This window comes from Macrobrachium nipponense, chromosome 21 (assembly GCF_015104395.2).
Source record: "Macrobrachium nipponense isolate FS-2020 chromosome 21, ASM1510439v2, whole genome shotgun sequence".
NCBI lineage: Eukaryota > Metazoa > Arthropoda > Malacostraca > Decapoda > Palaemonidae > Macrobrachium > Macrobrachium nipponense.
In genome coordinates, this window is record NC_087212.1 from 23,458,105 (window position 1) to 23,481,737 (window position 23,633).

The window sequence follows — 23,633 nt, forward strand, 5'->3', positions numbered from 1 at the left end:
ACCTTGATATAAAAGGTCAGCCTGCCTCATCAAATGCATCACTAAATTGTAAGTGAAACCCTCACCACTCCTATCTTCCTGCCTGACCCACTTATACACCTCAAAGGTATGAGTATAACCAGTTTCAGTATCACAAAGGCACCACAGCTTGACACCAAGCCTTGCATGCCTTTTTTGTGGCATGTACTGTCGAAGATGAGGTGTGCGACCTCTAAAACCTACCATACTTTCATCTATGGCAATGTTTTGCGAGGGATGAAAATGTCTTTTGAAGACATCTGCAAAATGATCAATAACTGGTTTGATCTTATAAAGCGGATCATAATCTTCAGAGTCTTGGGTAGGCATTTCTTCATTGTTTGCAAAGTGCAAAAATTTCTAGAGCAGTTTGAACCTGTCTCTGGCAAAATGTTCCCAAAACCAAGTTGGGGAGATTGGTTTATGGCAAGTGTCCCAGTAATTGTTTATCTCTGGCAGTCTCACAATTCCCATATTGAGAGCTATGCCAATAAAAGCTCTCTTTTCTTTAATGTTAGTGTGCCCATCTGTATTCCAATTATGAACAGCTGATCATGGATGGCACTGCAAATACTCCCTCTTATTAGATACAAATGAATCACTATTTATTTCATTGACTACAGTCTGCATAAAAGAATCAGGAAAAAATAAATTGAAATAAGCATTTGGGGGGCGTTGGCCTGTGGAGAGTGCGTAGGTCCTGGGGTGGCACTAAATGGCACTGGAATAGGGCCAGCGTCCTCACCAATGAGGCACGCCCACACACCACCTGATGCACATGTATTAGTTTCACTTTCTGAAGATGATCCGTCATCCTCATCACTGTCGCTTTCCGTTTCACTATCAGTATCATCAGAATCTGAAAGTTCCTCATCACTTGTTTCATAAAATGAAATGTCAGTGATTTCGTTTGAAACTGAAGGGGATGCCATAACTTTCAACCTAAAATAAATAAGGTAAAAACATTTTGCAACTACTGATATACAATGTATTAACATAACTTACAGCTCGTATTAACTCCATTTTCTCTATATTTCGTTTTTATCCAATATCTGTGTGTAATAATTACGAAAAATAAGAATTATGATAAAGATCATCACTCGAAACCAAGACACCAACCATGATATCTCAATGTTCAGTCGAAAAAATATTAGCTTTTGCTACGAATTCACTTATATGATATACAAATTATTCCATTACTGGTAATTCCTGTTATCACTTAAAACTTATATTATCATTCTATCATGTCTTTATCCCATATTAACCTGTAATAATTAAAAAAATAATGATAAAAGATAGTAGTTATTGAGAGCCGGTCACGGAACACTCAAAACCAACGCCAAGACTAAAGTTTTCCCGGGAATTTTTGCTTTTTTCCATGTCATAAACCTTTTAACCAATTAAGTAACGGGATTCTAATGATGTCATTGTGATGTAATAACATTTAGCCAATGACACTGAAGTATTAATACGGCATCAGAGAGCACGGTACTGGTGTAGCAAATCTGTCTCTGAAAGTATTGGTGCGTGGTTCAAATCGGGCCACTAAAGTGACTCAGCGTCGGGAGTTGGAAAGCCAGAAAAGTGGCTCCTCGTCTTGGGGGTTAAAGACGAAGGAAGGAGCAACTTCCATTTTGGCAGCAGTCGACAACTTGTAATCCGTCATTGCTGAACATGAAGTAAGAATTTTTTTTGTCTAGGTTAACTTGTTTTGACTAACTTTTGGCATTTGATCATTTATTTTTTTCTATTGTTGAAATAGGTTTTGATGAAAATGACTAGTGAAAGTGATTAACAGAGAAGCAGATGTGTTTGAGAAAGAAAGAAAAAAGAGAGAGAGAGAGTCGTTCGATCTAAGCTTTTCAAGAAACTGTCATTTCATGTTGAATTTTGAATTTGTATCATTTCTTTTTAAGAAATTGTAATATCATATAAAATTTAGAATTTTCATCAGTTCTTTTTTATCGTAGAATAAATTTATACGAAAACGATTACATAGTGAACGTGCCGGACAAAGAAACTTGGACAGGTGGCAGGTGCTCGTAATCAACTTCCAAGTTTGTTAGGCCTAACGGGAGTGAAGACACGCATGATCCGCCACTATCGTCAGTCCCTGAAACCTCAAATGGTTCACAAAGCCTTCCTTCACCAGAAGAACTCTTCATGGAAGATGAGATAGAGGAGTTTGAAGGGTTTTTTTGGCAGGGGATAGGTAGAGGAAATTCCATCCAGAAGGTTTTTTTTAAAGAAAATGACTGTATCGTACAGTACACTTGCACCCAATGGTGGCATTGTTTACGTATGGGAGTTTTCACCATCCTGTGTGTAATTTTAAACTTTTTCAAGTTATTAAATCCTTTTTAATGTTTTGTTTATCCATAAGAACAATTTCATATTAGAAAAAATTACAGTATAGTACATAGAAAGTATTGAAAATGGGTAGTATAAAAAAGTTTGACTAGGTAAGTTGCTGTTTGCCTTGGCCTAAATAAAAAAGTTTGACTGGGTAAGTTGCTGTTTGCCTTGGCCTAAATGGAATTATTCCCATAAGTTATGTCTTTCGAAATCTGCGAATTTCCAATTCTGCGACGCCATGGATCAACCAAATTCTCGCATAATTGGGGACCGTATTGTATAACTATACTGTGTAGTGCAGGGTACACTACCCTATATGTAAAGATGGTACTGATTACCCTAGTGTAGGCTAGGCTATATTCGAGGTACAATGTTTTCAACATACGATGGATTTTTTGGAACCTGACCCCATCGTAAGTAGGAGAATACCTGTAATGTAACCCGTATTCTGGTGGCCTTGCCTTCAAATTACATAGGGTGCATCTTAGCTCTGTCTATATTCCTCTGGAACGCCGCCATGATGGTTCCTTAGCCTAGAAGGGGCCCCCGGGGCCTATCACTAAAGGTTGACTCCTCTTGATGAGTAGCATACTGATTGTAGGTCATCATCAGGTATTACCTTATAAGAAATCTTTACTATTGAAGATGCATGTCTCCTGGGCAGCTCAAAGGACCTCTTCCAGTTCTACAGTGCAGTTACTTTGTCATGCAAAATTTCACAATAGGAGATTTTGGAGAATATCTGTGATGAGTTTTTTTTGTTTTAGGACATCCCCATAGATGCCCTATTATCTTTTTGGCCTTTTGAAGACTTTGTTAAGCCTCTTCTCGGTGGTAGATTCTAGAAGTCTTCTATTCACTGTCCCAGAGTTGTTCATTGGAGATGAAAATCCTTTTTGCCGCCAGCTCCTCTCTTTTGACAGTTGAGATGCACCAGTGTGCAGTTTAAACTAAAATATACCGTAAATTATTATACTGAAACAATTTAATATCATTTAAAACAAAAACACAGACCAAACCGTCATCCCAAAACACTCAAAGTAATGATACATATGATACATAGCAATACTCTCCTACTACTGTTACTCTTAAGTAGGCTATATATACACCCTAAAAGGCTTATGACTGCCTGTTTTAATAATTCATTGCCAGAATTGACAGTTCAAACAAAAATATTCCTCAAGCTATCATTCCAGAACAACCTTATATAATTTCAAAGTCATGTTGCAAAATTAAGTTCCAGCCTGCAGCTGTTGATGTTTCCCCTATCATTTAGACACGCACTTTTTCTTTGGCCTACAGCATCTTTCTGCTCATACTATAAAACAGTGGAAATATGGCCTACGGCATCTTTCTGCTCATACTATAAAACAGTGGAAATATATTTTACGTATACTAGTATTGATATTTTCCTGTGTTGTAAGGTGATTTTGAAATATATATACTGTACTATTGTATAAAGCACATCTAAAATATGTGGGTATTTGTACCTCATGTTAGTATTTTCATGGTTATGTACAAATACATTTATGATAAAAAAAATTATTTATACTACGTTCAGTTCTTGGTTATGTTGTTTTGTGGTTAGTCCTCATCATCTCCCATCAGTTTATTTAAAAAAAAACTTGTTCCATCATTCTTGTAGCAAAAACTTTTTCTGTGATGATGTAATGTCTCAATGAAATATGAATTACCGTATTATAAACTTTCATGTACTAAATTAAAATAATTCCATTAAAAAATTTGTTTCTTTTAGCATCTAAATTATTTTCCTAGGTAATAAGCGTGAATCAGCCAATTCTCAGAACTTGAACATTGTGACAAACTTTTCATAATACATAAATGCACATTGATTAAAGTTCTTTGTGGTGTTTATACATTGATACATTGATCACCGTAAAAATATTAAAAAAACTAAATTTCATGTAGACAATATACTAACATTCTGCTCTTATCCCAGCCAGTTTAAGTTCCTAACCAGTCTTGTCCCCAGCTGTTCTCTCTCTCTCTCTCTCTCTCTCTCTCTCTCTCTCTCTCTCTCTCTCTCTCTCTCTCTCTCTCTCTCTCTCTCTGAGATAAGAGAAAGATTGATTTTTTATGTATGTATATGCATGTGTATATTTTTGCACAGTATAGTTTTATTTATAAATATGATGATACTTTGTCATTCACTTTCTAATATTTTCCATACTATATACTAACTACAAGTTTTTGCATTTCAATAAATGCAGACAGGAAAATAATTAGTAATATTTCTGATACTGTACCATATGTTCTAACATTTTATTTTCATGACAATAAAATTGTTATAATAAAAATTATTTACTCATTTTCAAATATTAATATTAAACAGTAAAATGCTAAGTTAAAATCCCACAAAATCACAAAACAGCTTACTAATATACATGAACACCTCGGTTTAACCCCCCCCCCCCCCCTCTCTCTCTCTCTCTCTCTCTCTCTCTCTCTCTCTCTCTCTCTCTCTCTCTCTCTCTCTCATAGTGTAAGATGTATTTGAAATTATATTATATAGTAATTTCAAAACTTATACTACCCTTAAGAGAGAGAGAGAGAACTGAGGTGTTTATGTACATTAGGAAGCCGTTTGTGATTTTGTAGGATTTTAATTTAGCATTTTACTATAGATATTTCAAATAATATTTGAAAATTTGTAAAGAGTTTTTTATCATGAAAATGTATTTAGTCATGAAAATGAAATGAAAATACATATTGCTCTCTGAAAAAATTTGGAAATTAGTGAAATTTCCCAAGGAATAATGTGGAACACATTATTCACTTGTCTGTAATGTGTTCCACAAAAATCCGCAAACAAAATGAAACAAATTTGAAATTTGAAAAATGGGACACTAGTCATGGAAATAAAATGAAAAATACTGTAATTAGTGAATATTGCTCTATGAAAAAAATTCATGAATAAAGCAAAATTTGCTCGTAAATATACCAAGGGATTGCTGTTGGTTTTTGTTTATGTCTTTTACGATACTATGTCGGTTTTAAGTGTAATTTTACAAAGAAAAGTGTAAAGAAATATCAGAAAAAAACAAAAGTAAAAAAGTTACTGATTCTTCGTTCTCAGTAAATTTGATTGGTCAGCCTCAGCAAGGGATCAAGGGTGGAACGATTTTTCCTGAAACCAAATTGAAATGGAGATATTAGTCCTTTGGTTTCCAGGTGCCAAACTAATCTGGTGTTTATCATTTTTTCCATCAGCTTACACACACAGCTGGTAAGAGCTATTGGTGTATAGCTGGTGGCTCGGGAAGCGTCTTTATTAGGCTTTTTTATGGGAACAATTATGGATATTTTCCAGTCCTTGGGTAAAATTCCAGTTTCCCATATTTTGTTTATAATCTTGAGTAGATACTTTTTGGCATCATCTGGGAGGTGTTTAAGCATTTCATATAAAACTGAATCACCCCCTGGAGCTGTTGATTCAGTTGAAGAGAGCGCCTCCCAAAATTCTCTTAAGGAAAATTTGTGATTGTATGGTTCAGATTTTCCAGATTCAAATTTCAGAGTCATTTCGGCAGACTGACAGAGGGGCCAGCAGCCCGAGGGCAAACCCCATCAGCCTCCCTTGGACCTCCAGTATGTCTTCTTCCTGGTGCAGGGGAAGGAGAGCCGAGGGGACTGGTAACCACTTCCTCAACCAACACTTCACTTGGCACCCTTTCACTACACACTTTCTCCAATTTTTCCATGAGGACTCTTAAGTGATGCCTCCATCTCTTCAACAGAACTTATTACTAGGTTGAACTTTTTGTCGAACTTAAGAGTTAATCCTAGACTGTAGACTGGCAATGGCATTGGGTTCAGAAGCATGGGAGCTGAGCACTGGAGTAGGAGGAGGGAGAGAAGGGGGGCCTGAGGAAGGCAAAACATTGTTACCAGTAGAAGGAAGAGCCAGACTAGAGTCTGCCTTAGGCCTAGGGGAAGAATCCCTACTGACAGAAGCCTTACTTTATTGGCTCTAGCGGCTACCTTCCTGATCTTGTTCATTTCTAACCTATTTAGGTGAGGTTCCAAAAACTTCCACCTGCTTTCATCCCACTCTTTACATTCATCACAGGTAAGATCCCTTGTACATACCTGCCCTCTACAATTGCATCGTAACACAGCTTGGTCAATCTAGTCTTGCAGCCTCTGCTACAATAGCGAAGACTGGAAGCACTAGAATCAGACATACTAATGTTCTAAAGGTAAAAGAAGAAAAAAGCATTAGAAGTTAATGCAACCAAGCTGAAGGCAACAGATGAAAATATAACTACAGAGGGTACACCACCGACTTCAGCAAGCAATAAAAAAACGGCGAATATGAATTCAGGTGGGAGACGACTGTTGTTGGTTGCGCGGCATGAATAATAATGATGCTGTTGGCTTGCATCGTTTGCGAGCTCCCGTTGCAGTGGCCGGGGCATGTCACCCCCCCATTGCAACAGTGATTTGCATGTGAATTTTTACAAATTTAGGATGCCATGCAAGGCTAATTGTTTACTGAGTAATTACTAAGTTACTTTTTATAGAACTTGGCAATTGCCCTATCATTAGCAATGACTCCTGCTGTTCAACAATCTCATGAAGGTTCCACTGCAGAAGGGAAAAGGTGATGCTTCCTCTGACATTCCTCTAACAAACCTAGATGCCTGACCTGAAGAACACTGTTTAGCCTGAACTGGAAGACCTCTAGCCTCAAGGAAAAGTACCATAACAAACTTCTGCATGCCCCTGTACATTCCCACTGAGGCTGCCTCTCCTTCCCCAGAACCGCAAGTCTTACTGGAAAATTCTCTGCAATCTGCAATATTCAGAAAGGCAGGAACTGAGTCCTGATCATCCCTTTCCCCATCAGACAATCACCCCTGAGATTCTTCCACCCTGACTGACAACGTAGGAGTAACCGAGGGCTGTAAGGACTCAGCCAGCTGGGACCCAAACTGACACCTCACTCTACTAGCCAGAGCATGAAGGGCTTATACAGAAGAGGACTTCACCCTGTCAAAAATATCCTTCCTCTCCCTACCAATATCAACACTACTTCACATTAGGCGAAAATCTAACCCTCAGATGTGACCCGCTCTCTTTAACCTTCCCAAACCTAGTCCCAACATTAAGGTTACATATTACCCCCACTAGAAACCAAACCATCCCCTAAGTCAGAATAAACAATAATTGGTCTAGGTGGATAACTCCAACCATCTAGCATACAACAAGATGAGCCAGATCCTGACTTAACCCCCACAGAATCCAAAAATCTGCATAGGTCTAGGACCTCGCCCACCCCATAAAATGCACGATCGTGCGGCCCGGAACGAAGTCTCATTAACATAACTGCCTGACCTAGGCCTACACAGATCTTCCCAATCACCTTCAAGATCCACATCATTATCCCTATCTAGCTGAATATCAGGGGAAGGGGAGACTCTAGAAACCATGACCCCGCTATGCACTCCAGTCAGAATATTCCCACTACCTGTGAAATGGTGTGGTAATGAATGCACAGACTGTTTTACAACAGGATCGCTCACAGGTGAAGCTAAAACAGGACCAGGGGATCCTAACAATATCAGCTAAATCTTTGGTCTGATTATCTGCAATATCTCTTTAGTTACCAAGGATAGAGCTCAAATCATTGAAAGATACTGACTTAATGAAAGTTACATATTCCTGATGTTGCAAGACAGACCAATCCTTATACTGATCGCAGCTACTCTTGAAGCAGTCATACTCCCTACAATTAGAACATACAGTATGACCGTCAAAATCAAGTTTAACATTTAGCCGTTTGCGACAAGAAGTGCAGCGTCTTGAGTTCATTAAAGCTGATGAAGCCACACTGCTATGACTTGATAAATCTTCCATAATAATGTAGACAATTAGTATACAATAACTAAAAGTATGATTGTTGCCCAATACAATGAGGAGCTGTCGAACTTCAGAGCGCACTGGACAGCGACAAAGAAAGGAATGGCTTGGTGTTGGAGGGAGCTCAGTCACTCCCCCAACAAGAGTGGGGGAGAATCTGGTCGTTTTGACTTTTAAACAACCAGGAACAAGCTACAGCAGTCTAATTTCTTGGAGACCATATGGCTCGTTGCCTGTTGTTTTCAGTGTAAATTTTGCATGTACATGTATGTATGTATTTAAGGATATATTTATGTGGCTGTATTATACAGTGGCCTCATCCTGATTTTACGCATTTCACCTTACCACAGTCCACTTTGTCGTGGATTTTTGTGGAACACATTATTCACTTTTCCATGAAGAACTTTCACTAATTTGTGTTTTTCTATTGACCATTTATCTCTAAAATTATTACTATGTTGCTTTTTTTGTAGGGCAGCATTATTTATTTGCTTATTATGTACTGTATTTTTTCATATTGTGTATGTGACTAAATACTGATTTTTATGATAAAAATGATTTACAGTATACTTGTAAATTAGTTATGCATCTATTAAGCTAATTCCAGGTTGTGCCCCATACTGAACATAATAGGTGACCGATTCTCTCTCTCTCTCTCTCTCTCTCTCTCTCTCTCTCTCTCTCTCTCTCTCTCTCTCTCAGGGTAGTGCAAGATGTACAGTGGAACCTCTACATACGAAAGTCCCGATGTACGAAAAATTCAGGTTACAAAAGCAAAGATGAAGATTTTTTTGCTTCTGTGTACGAAAATAATTCAGGTTGTGAAAGGGTAAAGTCCGAGATTTGCCCAGGCCGCTAAGAACAATTTTAAAACTAGAGCGCCACCAACTCAGTAGACTCGCCACCATCCTCCTGCTCTTCCATTGGTTCCTGACACTAGTCACCGCCGTAAGATCCTGCTCTCCTATTGGTCAGCATCTGTCTCATCATGCCTCTATGTAAAAGGTGTTCCTTGACCATATTTTGCGGCAGCGTTATCATAAACACCTGGAATTCATTCGTTCACATAAATTTAGTTTGTTAACGTAAATTCGTGTTAGTGATTTCGCTTTCGTTGTACTGTAAGTTATTTTATTGTGTTGTGTGTGAACTTAATTACTTACGTTATTAACCATGGGTCCCAAGAATGTTGCTGAAGTTCACGGAAAGAAGAGGATGCTTTCTATGGAGAATGAGGATGTGATAATCAAGAAGTGTTAATGTTTTCTGCCATTTGTTAATGTGTTGTGTAAAGTTTAGTATTAATGTTTTCTGCCATTCTTTAATGTGTTTCGTAAAGTTAAGTGTTCAATGTTGTCTGCCATTTGTCCTCCTCCTCTGTTGTCAGTTTCGGACATCGCCTCACTCGGAAGGTTAAGGTTCCACATTTTACTACATACGTACATACATGTATGTACAGTATTTCTTGTACCCTGTACACTAATACACTTTATTTACAGGTACAGTCATGGTTGTGTTAGGTATTGAATGGTCCAAATTGTTGTATTTCATTGTTTATTGGTCAATTAAGCTTTACAGTGGTACCTCGAGATACGACATTAATCCATTCCGAGGCGCCCTGCGTATCATGAGTTTTTCGTATCTTGGACCGCATTTTACATGTAAAATGGCTAATCCGTTCCAAGCCCTCCAATAAACAATGAAATACTACAACAATTTGGACCATTCAATACCTAACTTATTAACGTACAGGCGGCCCTCGGTTAGCGGCAGGGGTTCCGTTCCTGGCCACCAATGCTAAGTGATTTTCGACGCTAAGCAATTTTAAAGCCTACTGCCACCTTCTTTCGAAACTCTAGACCAGTCAAAGGCGCCGTAATGGCACAATGGCGCAATAAGTAAAATTATATTTGTGCAGTATAGTGCTATAGAATTTACTGTACAGTAGTACTGTACAGTACATTATAGCATTGTAAATACTGTAGTGTGAAAAAAGCCTAGCTTTAATCCTTTGGGTGTCTAGAGTATGTAAAGATATAATAAAGTTTATACAATGTACAGGTAGCTGTAGTGTTCAAGTTACGATCATTAGTCTTACGATAGTCCGATTTTATGAGAGATCAAATTACAATGGCCTAACTTTGTCCATCTTCTAGTTACATAAGTTCAATAACAGCAAAAGAGAATGATGAAAATATGGTTTTAATGTGTACAGCGCTGAACAACTGAAAGAGAAACTACATACTTAATTTTTTTCTAAGTATAAACGAACTGGATAACATCCGTTTGGCTTGTATTTCAATCATCGTACTACTGTATACTATTACCGTAGTTGTTATAAATGGCGTTATGTATACAATAGAACTGAGATATCTTAATGTAATAACTTTATTTGCTATAGATCAAAGATCAATATAGATGAAAGATCAATCGGGAAATATATTGTTAAATTTAAACCTAGTTATAAACTGAAGCTGAGAAAATTGTTCAAGCTGTTAAGGACTATTATCGTACATCGGCAACAAGGATAAAACTGCAGTAAACGTATGCCATTAAACACAACCGTAGATAAAATTGGGATATCATTTTAATCAAAACTATTGTGCTTGAAAGAACACATTTTACTGTTGGTTTCATACTGATATAAGATAAATAACGTTAAGTTCGTATTACGATGATATATAGGATTATGGCTAACGGAATCACATAATTTTTTACGCAATAAACAAGCCGCTAACGTAATCTGTTAACGAAAAAAAAATTTTGTTCACATTCACAACAAGACATTCAATAAATATTTCCACCTAAAAACATGTTGTATAAGGAAAAATAACCTTGTCTCATATAAGTCAAGTATCTAGATATTTGTTTATGCTAACTAGAAGCAAGAGAATTCGCTCAGAATTGCGTTACAGTGAAACAAACTCAGTCTCGTATTCATCAGCTGATTTTAAACCACAACGTTGGCCGCTCTGCGGAATACTGGCTTAAATTTGCCGTAGTATTTTATAATACAATAATATTAGAATACATACAATATTCTTGGATACAGTGAATTATTGTATAACTTTTTAAAGGATTTAGGGAAAAGATGCATAATTAATAAAATAACACCATGCATTTTTCGGAACAGTGGCGGACAAGAACGAACATGAAAAAACATCCCCTTAGAACGTGGAGCGTAGTTACAAAGGCTGCCTTAGTTGGTATCTTATTTATGTACAAAAATGAAAATACCTTTAAGTTATATATTTTCATTCACATTTTAAACATAAAAGCATAAACATTTAAAAAATCGACACATCGATCGCTAAATTTGCACTCTTTTTAACTATATTTTCGGAAGAGCGGCAGACGGCAACATACAAGAATGAACACGAAAAAACATTGTAGTCAATAACTTGAAGGGCAGTTTCAAAAACGGCCTTTTTATCATATTTCTGCACAGAAAAGCGGCCTTTTTATCATATTTCTGCACAGAAATAAAAAAATACCCTATTCGTAATACATTTTCATACACATTTTAAAAATTAAAGCAAAAACATTTATAAAATCGACACATCGATCGCTAATTTGCACTTTTTTTAAATAGACATTTTCGGAAGAGCGGGGGCGGCTCACCAGAAAGAACATGAAAAAACGTCATATTTGATAACATGAAGGGCAGTTTCAAAAGCTGCCTTTGTATCATATTTCTGTGCAGAAACAAAAATACCTTTCACGTAATACATTTTCATACACATTTTAAACAAAAGCATGGAACATTTATAAATCGACACATCCATAGCTAAATTTGCACTTATGCAACTCGATATAGAACAGCGTCAGAGGCATATATTTTACCCTAATACCTACGTAATAACTCGCCATAATATTTGTTGATATAATTTGCATAACCTTTATGGTCTGAACGGCATTTCTACAAATGTATGAACTCGTTAGACAACGGCGCGAGCGGCGCCGTTAACTGAAAATGGTGCTGTAGAAATACCTTTAAAATGCCTTATTTTTTTAATGAATATTTTTGACGACAGCCGTAAAACCGATTCGCCGTTGAGCGATTGCGCCGTTAACCGCGGGCCGCCTGTACTGCTAATTACATGTAAATAAAGTGTATTAGTGTACATGGTATACAAGAAATACTGTACGTATGTAGTAAAATGTGGAAGCTTGCCTTTTGAGTCAGGCTATCTCCGAAAGTGGCGACAGAGGAGGAGGACAAACGGCAGATACCGTACGTACACTTAACTTTACGAAACATAAAAAAATGTAAGGAAAACATACATAAAACTAAAATTTACGAAACACATTAACAAAATTGTAACACTTAACTTTACAAAAAACTAAAATAAAAATTTTTTTTTGTCTTTTTATTTTTACTTTTTTATACTTTACATACTTTTTTTTTTTTTTTTTTTTTCTTGGTTCTTCCTTTTTGCTTGCTTCTGCTAATACTAAAGGCGTCTTTAAAAAATAACTATCCAAGGAAGATTGCTTCTGCCTACTTTTCACAATGTTCCTGAAATGACTCAGGCAAGCCTCATCGAACTGCGCAAGCATACGACCTATGTAAGCCTTTTCGGGGAGTCTTTTTTTCAACAAACGATTGCACTTTATGAAAAGCAGCTAGAATATCCTTAATTTCTGCCGTTGTCATAGGGTCGTCCTCCTCCTCCTCGCCGCTGCTAGAGAACTCCTCTTGAACGATGTTATGTTGCATGGCCTCCAACTCCTTCAGTTCATCTGTCGTAAGCTCCTTTTGGTGCTCCTCGAGAAGGTCGTTGATGTCGTCCACGTCGACGACCATCCCCATGGACTAGCCGAATGCAACGATCTTGTCAAGATCTGGTTGCAAAACAGTTTCAGGATTGTCAACTGTTCCTGAATCTGCAGCACCAGCTTCGCCCACGTCGAAACCCTCAAAGTCTCGGGCGGATACGGCATCAGGCCAGAGTTTCCTCCACGAGGAATTCAAGGTTCGCCTCGAAACCTCCTGCCAAGCTTGGTCAATGAGTCAGATGCATATCACAACATCGAAATGCTCCTTCCAAACTTCACGCAAAGTGAGGTTTGTGGTATCGGTGATGTCGAAACATCTCTTGAAAAGATGTTTCGTATACAGCTTCTTAAAGTTCGATATCACTTCCTGGTCCATGGGCTGGAGGAGAGGGGTGGTGTTAGGCGGAAGATAAAGAACCTTGAGGAAGGAATACTCCGCTAGGATATCTTCCTCGAGGCCAGGAGGGTGGGCAGGGGCATTGTCCAACACCAGATGACATTTCAGAAGGAGGCGCTTCTCTTCCAAGAATTTCTTCACTGTCGGGCCGAAACACAGATTTACCCACTCCGTGAACAAAAGCCTCGTTACTAAGGCTTTCGCATTAGCCTTCCACATCACTGGAAGCTTCTCCTTAATCACTTTGTGGGCCTTGAAGGCTCGAGGAGTCTCGGAATGATAGACCAGTAGGGGCTTCACTTTGCAATCCCCACTGGCGTTTGAACAAAGTGTGAGCGTAAGCCTGTCTTTCATAGGCTTATGCCCGGGTAGCTTCTTCTCTTCCTGCATGATGTACGTCCGACGAGGCATTTTTTTCCAAAAAAGGCCAGTCTCATTAGAGTTGAAGACTTGCTGAGAACTGTAGCCTTCCTTGGTCATCATCTCATCGAACGTCTTTTTAAAGGCTTCGGCTGCTTTCTTGTTCGAGCTGGCAGCCTCCCCATGCTGCACCACCAAATGGATGCCAGTCCTTTTACAGAATTTCTCGAACCACCCATGCAAAGCCTTGAACTCTGGGGTTGGTGTTGATGTCCCTTCTCCTCCGTCGTCTTCGGCCTGGGCAATCAAATCACCGAAGATAGCGCTGGCCTTGTGGGAGATTGCCGTCTCTGTTATCGTATCGCCAGCGATTTCTTTGTCTTTTATCCAGACAAGAAGAAGCCTTTCCATCTCGTCGTGACATCCTCCTGCTTGAGGATGGTGCCTATTGTCAACAGATTTTGGCCGTATTCCTTGGCGATCACACTCAATCGCATACCAGCTTCATACTTCTTGATAATCTCCATCTTTGTCTCCAAAGAGAGCATCCTCTTCTTTCCGTGAATTTCAACTTTCTTAGGACCCATGACTACTATATACTGTACGTAATTTACGTTTAAGAAGAGTAAAGTTCTCACACAACACGATAAAGTATGTATACTGCAACGAAATCACTAACGAATTTACATAATAAAGGAAATCGTTAGAAAGAATGAATACCGCGTGCGTACAATAACGATGCTGGGACGAGTGGCCGAGGCACGCTGCTACGTAGTAGATGCATGATGGGAAGGATGCTGACCAATAGGAGGGAAGGATCTCATTGCGGTGACTAGCATCAGGAACCAATGGGAGAGCAGGAGGATGGTGGCGAGTCTACTCAGTTGGTGGCGCGCGAGTTTCAAAATTGTTATTGGTGGTCCGGGCGAATCTCGGACTTTACAGCAACAACCTTTCGTAACTTGAAAAATTTTCGTATGTAGAGCCGTAAAATTTTTCGTATTAGCTTTCGTATCTCGAGTTTTTCGTAAGTTGAGCCTTTCGTATCTTGAGGTACCACTGTATTATAAAATTTACTGTGGTGTTTTTGTAGGGCTTGGAACGAATTAGGCAATTTACATGTAAAACATAGTTCTAGATACGAAAAAATCAGGTTACAAAGGCCACTTTGGAACGGATTAATTTCGTAACCTGAGGCACTACTGTATTTGAAATGATATTGCTGTAAAAATTTTTGATGATAGAGCATATTGTACAATATTTAAAATATTTACGAATTATATTAATTTTATTTTACAAAAAAAGCAAACTGGAAAATCAAATGAAAATAATAGCAAATTTTTTAAATATTGTACAACATGCTTTATCATAAAAGGGATTTTGACAAAGGAAAAATCTATTTCTGGGGGAAGACCTGTGTCGCCCGGTGAAAAGTTCCTGTAGCTCACTTTTCTAAGTATAAATAAATCCTCAATATACCAGAGAAAAAGCCAGCATGGTATGCTGAAGTTACTACTCTTAGCTCGAACACCCCAAGGGCGTCGGTATAAGCATAAGGGCGAGGGGAAGCCACTACTCTCAGGTCTTCTGCCAATTAGAGGATTCCTCTTCAAAGTCCCTCCCACAGCAAGAGCCGTTACAAAGGCTACTCCCTTACCTTCCGCTCGCTCGCGCTACTATTACTACTACCCGCCCGCCATCTTCATTCCTGGAATAGACACCCAAGCTTGGACTGGTTAAGGGTGGGGAAAGAAGAAGGGATGGGTTCATCAGGCGACACATGTCTTCCCCCAGAAATAGATTTTTCCTTTGTCAAAATCCCTTTTCTGGGTTTGACCTGTTTCTGCTGGTGAAAAAGTATCAGAGAATTTCCATCCAAGCTTAACAGATACCAAACAAGTATGTAAAAAGGGGATAATGAAACCTAAGGTTCACTTAAAGAATAAATTTAATGCGCTGTAATAAGGCGGAAAATTTACTTACTAATTACACTAGAACTTAAACTATGGCTTAAAACTAGTAATACTAAGATAATATATAATAAGACAATATAATAGAATGGTATCTGAAGCAATATACAGAAGGTATGTACAGACAGGTCAGTGATACCAATATGGTCTCAACACTATGTACATGTTCCAGTGACGGGATGGCAAACCGACCAGCGCGGCCCAGAAGAGAGAGGGTTGGCAGGGAATACGAGCGAGGCAGGTAGGAAGGAGAGAGTATTAAAGGGAAAAAGGACTGACAAAAAGGGGGCTAAGGGAAGGAGTTGATAAGACTCGGTTATTCAGGGAAGATTATGCTCCCTGCAGCCACTGTTGAGAATTTAAGGGCCTCGAAGTTCTTGAGATAGTGGCGTTTAAATACTGCTGGAGATTTCCAACCCGTATATTTCTTCAGGTCTTCGAAATTCATATTGTTAAAATAGTTAATGGAGGTAGCCACTGCTCAGATGTCATGGACGTGTGGGACTGAATCCGGGTTGGCCTGTTTAATAAAGTAGAGTATTTGTTGTCTAATACCTTTAAGAGAAATCGTACCACCTTTCTCTCTAATGAAAAGGGGGCCTGAAGATTTTTCGGAAGTCCGGTCCAAATAGGATTTAAGGGTAACGACAGGACACAATGATGCGTCCTGTGTCAGAGGAATAATTTTCCATGGAGCCCACCTGTTTTGTGGGTCCTCATGCTTAGCCAAGAACTTCCGATCTGGGGATAGTAATACTTCACCCGATGGGAGGAATTCAACATGATCTGGATTTTTAGAGAGAGCCGAGATTCAGATGTTCTGGCACCTGAAGCCAGGGCCATTAAGAATAAGGTCTTTCTGAGAAGGGTTATATATGAGCATGACTCATTATCAGTGTGTGAGGCTAATTTAAATACTTTGTTCAAAAACCAAGAGACCATATGAGGGTGGTCTATTGGTCTCAGATGGGCACATGCTCTTGGAATTGAAGAGAAGTATGAATCTGACAAGTTAATATTTGATCGTTGGTACTAGCGGCTAGGCCTTTCTAAAATAGAGTTCTAAAGAATGAAATCCCCAGATTTGTAGTCATATTTTGAGCAGCTGAATTTTTTTAGAAAAATGGTCAATTTCTTCACTGCTGAATCATACTGCCTGAGCGTTGATTCTCTTTTATCCGATTCCATGAATAAAATGTTTAGTGGATCAATACTAGCGTCCTTTTGGGCCGCAAACTTCATGAAGTCCATAAAGTTAGGGCACGCAGAATTCTTGAGGAAGCTGACACAGTCTGAGTTTGTACTACCTGTGTCAGTTCTGGACAGGGGATCCGTTTGGGCCGGAGATTCAGTTCTAGAAGAAGCGGAAACCAGTTGCTCTTTGGCCAGTTGGGTGCCACTAATGCTACCTGTCCTGTGAAAGATCTTAGCTTGTGCAGGACCTTCATCAGAATATTCACCGGTGGAAATAGGTAAATCTTCTGCCAATTGTTCCAATCTATGGACATATCGCATCTGTGGTGTAGGCTAGAGGATCCAGGTTGGGTGCCACGTAACATGGTAGTTTGTGATTGGATTCTGTGGCGAATAGGTCTACTTGAAGGTCCGGGATTTGATTGCAAATCCACTGGAATGACTTCCTGTCCAGGGACCACTCCGATTCCAGCGGAGTTGCCCTGGAAAGTGCGTCTGCGATAACATTCTTTACTCCTACCAGGTGAGTTGCTGACAGGTGCCATTGATTTTTCGCCGCCAACAAAAATATCGCAATCAATACGTGATTTAGTTTGCTTGACCTGGAGCCTCCTCTGTTTATGCAGTGGACTCCTACTAAACTGTCCGAGACTAACCTTATATGGCTGTTTCTGGCCGGATTCAGTCGCTTTAGGGTCAGGAAAACTGCCATCGCTTCTAGAATATTGATGTGGAACTGGCGGAACATATCCGACCACATTCCCTGGACTTTCTTGTGTTGCGAGTATTCTCCCCAGCCGCTCAGAGATGCGTCCGTGTGGATAGTTAGAGACGGCGGAGGGAATTGCAGTGGTACTGACTTGGCCAGGTTCCGGCGTGCCTCCATGGACGGAGCCTTTTTGTCAAAATGGGTGGAATTACAGAGATCTTGTCCCTGAGATTGATGTTGGCTCTCTCCCTCCACACTCGATTGATATCCTTCAATCTGGCTTTCAATAGGACTTCCTTCACCGACGCAAACTGTAGCAAACCTAGGATTCTCTCTTGGGTACGCCGAGAAGCCTTTTCGTTCTTGAGGAACTGTTTTGTAGCCGTCACTATCTCCTTGACCTTCTTGGGTGGGAGAGATAGTTTGTGCTTGTTTAGGTCCCATTGGATTCCCAGCCATTGGAAGCAGGAAGCTGGAACGAGCCGAGATTTTTCCTTGTTTATCTGGAAACCCAGAAATTCCAAGAATTTTATCACCTGGGCTGTTGCTTTGCGGCACTCGTCGACGCTGGCTGCCCAAATGAGCCAGTCGTCTAGATAGGCTACTAACATTATCCCTTGAGTTCTTAGTTCTTGAACTATCGTCTCTCCTAATTTTGTGAATACCCTGGGCGCAATGTTGAGCCCAAACGGCATGACTCTGAATGAGTAAGCCTGCTTTCCTAGCTTGAAGCCTAGGTACGGAGAGAAGTTCCTTGCTATTGGAACATGATAGTAAGCGTCTGTAAGATCTATAGAGGTGGTGACGGCCCCACGGAAGTAAGGTCCGCACCTGCGAGATGGTCAGCATGCGAAATCTGTCGCATTGAATCACTCTTCTTTTGTCCGAGTCCTTCTTTGGGACACTGAACAGACGTCCTTAAAACTTTAGGCGTTTTACTTTCTTCATAGTCTTCTTCTGCAGGAGATCTTTGGTATAGTCTATAAGGTCCGCCGTTGGAATCTGGTAAAAACTGATTGGTGGAGGGGGCCCTTTCTCCCATTTCCACCCCAGACCTTTTGAGACTATACTGTGGGCCCATGGACTGAAGGTCCAATGGTCCCGGAAGAGATATAATCTCCCTCCCACCTGCGGGTTCTCACTGCCTGGCTGCAGGTCTGCTACCTCTGCCTCCACGGAAGCCTCTTCCTCTTGGTCTGCCTCGTAGCTGGGCACCACCTCTGGCCCTGCTACTTCCGGCATGCCTGTTGTAGCCGCGAAATGCGTCTCACGACTCGTAGGAGGGGTTGAAGGCTGGGGAGGTCACTATGGCTGTCGAGGTCGAAGGCTGCTGAGCTGGCGAAGTTTGTACTAGGACAAACTGTTGCTGGGGTTGAGCCTTAGATGTCGAAGGCTTACCGACCTGAGAGACCGGAACCGCTTGCACGACCGCCTGAGGGCGGGAGGCCTGGTAAGGATGAAATCTCCTTGGCCTCTTCTTGGGTCTGGATTGGTGTCCGGGTCCATCAAACTTCCTTTTGGAAGGAAGTCCCCAGCGGACCTGAAGACTCTGGTTGGCTCTGGCTGCCTCATGAAAGACGTTGACCTCGTCTTTCGGGAACAAATTTTCGCCCCATATTGAGGACTTTATGAGTCTATTAGGCTCGTGCCTTATAGAGGCATTAGCCAGGACGTACTTCCTGCATGCTCGTCTTGCCATAACGAAATTGTGCAGGTTCGTTTGGAAAGTCTGTAGCAGAGCTTTCATAAGGACCCGGAACAACTGTTCTTCAGTGTAGGTTGATGTTACCAACTCCGCCGCAGTGACAGAGTTGATAGACCTTCCTAAACTGGTCCTTGCCTCAAATTCCGCTTTGACCAAGTGGTCTGGAATCCTAGGTAGCTTTTCGGTGAATAGGGTGGAAGCGCAATCCGGATCAAGTTTTCCTGCCGTAAACGTAGCCGGAGCGTCATTCCAGAACTCCACATCTGCGGGGAAGAGTAGAGAGGTAGCCTCTGTCTCTTTTAGGGCTTATCCTCCGCCACCGCTTGCATAGTTAGTTCCGCCACCTTGGATGTACAGGGCTACGGAACTCCGTTTGGGGTCACAAACATTGTAAAGCTACCTTTATGGGGCATTAGTTTGGTGTTAACGCAACCCCAGTCGGAGAGGGTGCGAACCCAAACAGCTTGAGCTTGATCCCTAGGGAAGATCACTGTCTCCTTCAGGACCTTTTCTACTCTGACTAGCGCATGTTCTGCTAGTCTGACAAATCCGGGGAATGGGAATTGGAGACCCGGCGGGAAGAACTCAAAATCCTCCACCAGACGGGTTCCGCACCCTTCAATTGTCAACTTCCTATCTGAGAATGGGGCATGTAAAGCCAACCGCCACGGGTTGTTATTCTCGAAGGCCGGCAGCTTTGACGCATCCGGCACTGTCATGGACAGAGCCGGGGTTCCGGAATGGAGGAATCCGGTCATCATCTCCTCCAGGGGCCTGATCCTCTCGGTCAGGGACGTTATTGCCTGGCCTGAGGTATCTGAGCCCGAGGCGAGTCGTATCGACTCAAGCCTCTCGTCAACCACTTCCCTAACTTTTGACATTAGAAGGTTAGCGAAGGCCTCCTGGTCAAATCCGGACTCCGCCGCCTTGGATTTGGCGGATTTGGCTCCCGACCCCTTAGGAGGGAAAGAATCCTTGGCAGCAGGCGACTTGGTAGCAGAAGTCGACGGCTGCGGGGCCGACGAAGACTTAGTTGCCGCTGACGGAGTCGGTTTGGATCCCTTTGGAAGGGATTTAGGTCTTACCAATTTAAGCTTGGGAATGACCGAAAGCGATCCTTCCCAAGCAGGGGTGGACTTAGAGAAGCCCCGGAAAGAAGAGGAAGAAGAAGGAGTAGCACTTAAGAGACTACCTGCCTCACTTACCTCCCCACCTACCTCCTCCTCGGTGGCCATTGGTTCGCGGTGAAGGCTGATGGCCGCCACCTCTTCCGTCATCAGGTCACAATCTTGTTCCTCCGGGATGGGCAGCGTCGCCAGTCGGATGGACTCTATGATGGGGTTGGCAATGTGTGCCGGAACACCCATCGTAGCCGTGGCCCCCGGGTACAGAAGGGAGCACAGATCTTCAGCCAGGACGTACGGCTGTCCCGCCGGCGCATTCTTCCCAAGACCTGACACCCAACCCTTAAGCGCTACCCTTGCCTCATGCTGGAGGGACAAGGTAGCCTGTAAGAGAGGAAATCGAATTAACACAACACTCGGGGAATAGTATCTATAAGAAACTTCTTAAGTTATTGTAACAGAAATTCCATGCAAATGACGTAGTAAGGATACTTTCTCATCAGAGAGAATAGACACCATCTCATAGCAGATGGTGCACGTGTCCGGGTGCCAGACCATGTAGTGCTCAAGTTGCATGGCGCAGTTTGCGTGCGACCGGCAAACTACTTGGCCGTAGGGCTTGCCGAGGTAGCGGAGCACCCTACCGCTTGACAATGGACCATCTGTACGTTGAAAATTTCTTATGAGTATTAGCACAAAACGCCGGAGTTAACTCTGGCGAGAGCATGCACCTTAACCTAGATATTGGTTCAAGACTTACTCAGTAAATGATTTCAACTCACTGAATGAATAACAGAAAATCTCTGGGTGTATTTGCCTGCTCCTGATTCCGTCCTTGGAAGGTAAATGTATGTCCAGTACGTGGGATCTGAGACCTGCCGGACCGGAAAAGAGGAAGGACCTATGGCCCGTTGTGATTGGTACAGCGACCGATCGGTGATCACTCTCAAATGGGAGCTCATGGCCTACTACTAAAGTTTATACTAAAGGAGGCTAGGCCAGGACGATATACATACAGACCACTTAATCTACAAGCAATACAATAAATTATATATAATAATAATGAGGCATCATGAAAGAGTTGCAAAAGGAACATAAGGTGAAAGGAGAATACCCAGTATGGATCTAGCCTAACCTTCCGAGATCACTACGGAACCGGTCAGGTAGGCCAGATAACCTCTAAGGACATCATGGTGTGACGGTGGCCCTTGACCAAACCCTTCAAATTCTAATTTTTCGACCTGGACAGGTAGGGAGGATAGGTCCAACAATATGATAAGAGAGAGACTTTCTATCCTTGATATCCTCCCCACTAGTACCGTAGCACAGACGGGGGGAGAGGCATAAGGGGTATAGGGGGCAGGGGCACCTGGCCTACCTTCCAAAACCTAGCCTAGGCTTGGTTAGGTAAGCCAGGGAGGGAAGCAACTCTTCCAACCTCTCAGTGATATGAAAATTATCGTTCTTAAAATCAAGTACCTTTCTTGTTCGCATTAAACAATAACGCATGCATGACTCACATCCTCTCCTCTCCAATGATAAATACGATAGGCTACTAGTAACCTGACAAAATTACATATACCAATATGTGATAAAATTATGCAGAGAGATGCATGAACACGCTCTTGAGAAGCTGGGGGGAAGCCAGAGGCTAGAATATAAATTAATCAACCCTTCTTTAAAAACCCCAGAGGACATCATGAGCCTTCCTTCCGAACCAATCCGAACTCGGTCGGCTAAATAATGAAGTACGTGATACGAAAAAACGTCACTGATGACTATAATGAATATAAAATTAACATAAAATTAAAAATAAAAAGGAAATAACGAGTAATAACAACATACGTGCTTTGATGATGCACCCAAAATGGCGGATGAACTAGTGGTACCCCCAAAACGTTTTCTAAGGGGCCGAAGGCAACAAATCGAATGCATCGTAACGATACAAATTACGAAAACACCAATTGGAATACTCAACTTAGATGAAGGAGGAAGTTCCACAGAGGACATCGCTGGTTCTAGATAAAGCACTAAGGGAGCTCTGAGACGCGTGTTGCACTCACAATGCTAATTACAGGAATGAAGATGGTGGGCGGGTAGTAGTAGTAGTAGCGAGAGCGAGCGGAAGGTAAGGGGAGTAGCCTTTGTAATGGCTCTTGCCGTGGGAGGGACTTTGAAGAGGAATCCTCTAATTGGCAGAAGACCTGTGAGTAGTGGCTTCCACTCGCCCTTATGCTTATACCGACGCCCTTGGGGTGTTCGAGCTGAGGGTAGTAACTTCAGCATACCATGCTAGCTTTTTCTCTGGTATATTTAGGATCTATTTATACTTGAAAAAGTGAGCTACAGGAACTTTTCACCGGCAGACATGTGTCGAACCCAGAAAAAACTTTACAGTATTATCATTTCAAATACATCTTACCATTACCTTCACAGAGAGAGAGAGAGAGAGAGAGAGAGAGAGAGAGAGAGAGAGAGAGAGAGAGAGAGAGAGAGAGAGAGAGAGAGAGAGAGAGAGAGAGAGAGAGAGAGATTCATACACCTTTATGCTCAGTCCAGGCCACAACCTAGAGTGAGCTTAATAGATACATAACTATACATTATAAGTGACCAGCATCCACCTCGTACAAATATGCATGAGTTGCCAGATGCCACAGATTCCTTGCTTTACGATCTTTTATTGTTTTATAGTAACCGGTTTCCAGCTGGCGCTAGAAGATATCCTATCCTATAGTTAAGACTGAAGACATGTTATCTATGAAAAATACAAATTGACTGAAAATTTGTCATTTGATCATAACAATCATTATACATACTGAGTCACATACACAATAAATACAGTAATATGTGAAAACAGTGTTATTATACAAAAGAAGCAAATTAGTGATAATTTAAAACTATTAATATTTCACTGCTATGTATGTATACAGCATAGGGGTAACTTGATTAGTTGTCAAATGTTCTGCAAGACATTTATTTAATCTGTATTAAAAATTTATTTAATTTGTATTTAACATTTTTAAGATGTTTTGCAGTTTACACTAATGTTAATATTTTAAAATGAGTAAATCATTGTTATTAGCATTATAGGGGGACCATATATACTTAAGAGTAACAGTTGTAAAAGGGTACTAATATA

At 41.0% G+C, this 23,633-nt stretch overlaps 1 protein-coding gene across 5 annotated transcripts in view; it reads left to right on the forward strand.

Annotated features, from left to right (window-relative positions):
- Positions 1 to 23,633, forward strand: part of LOC135197844 (uncharacterized) — a 218,497-nt gene that overhangs the window by 116,942 nt on the left and 77,922 nt on the right. The gene's annotated exons all lie outside the window — the stretch shown is intronic.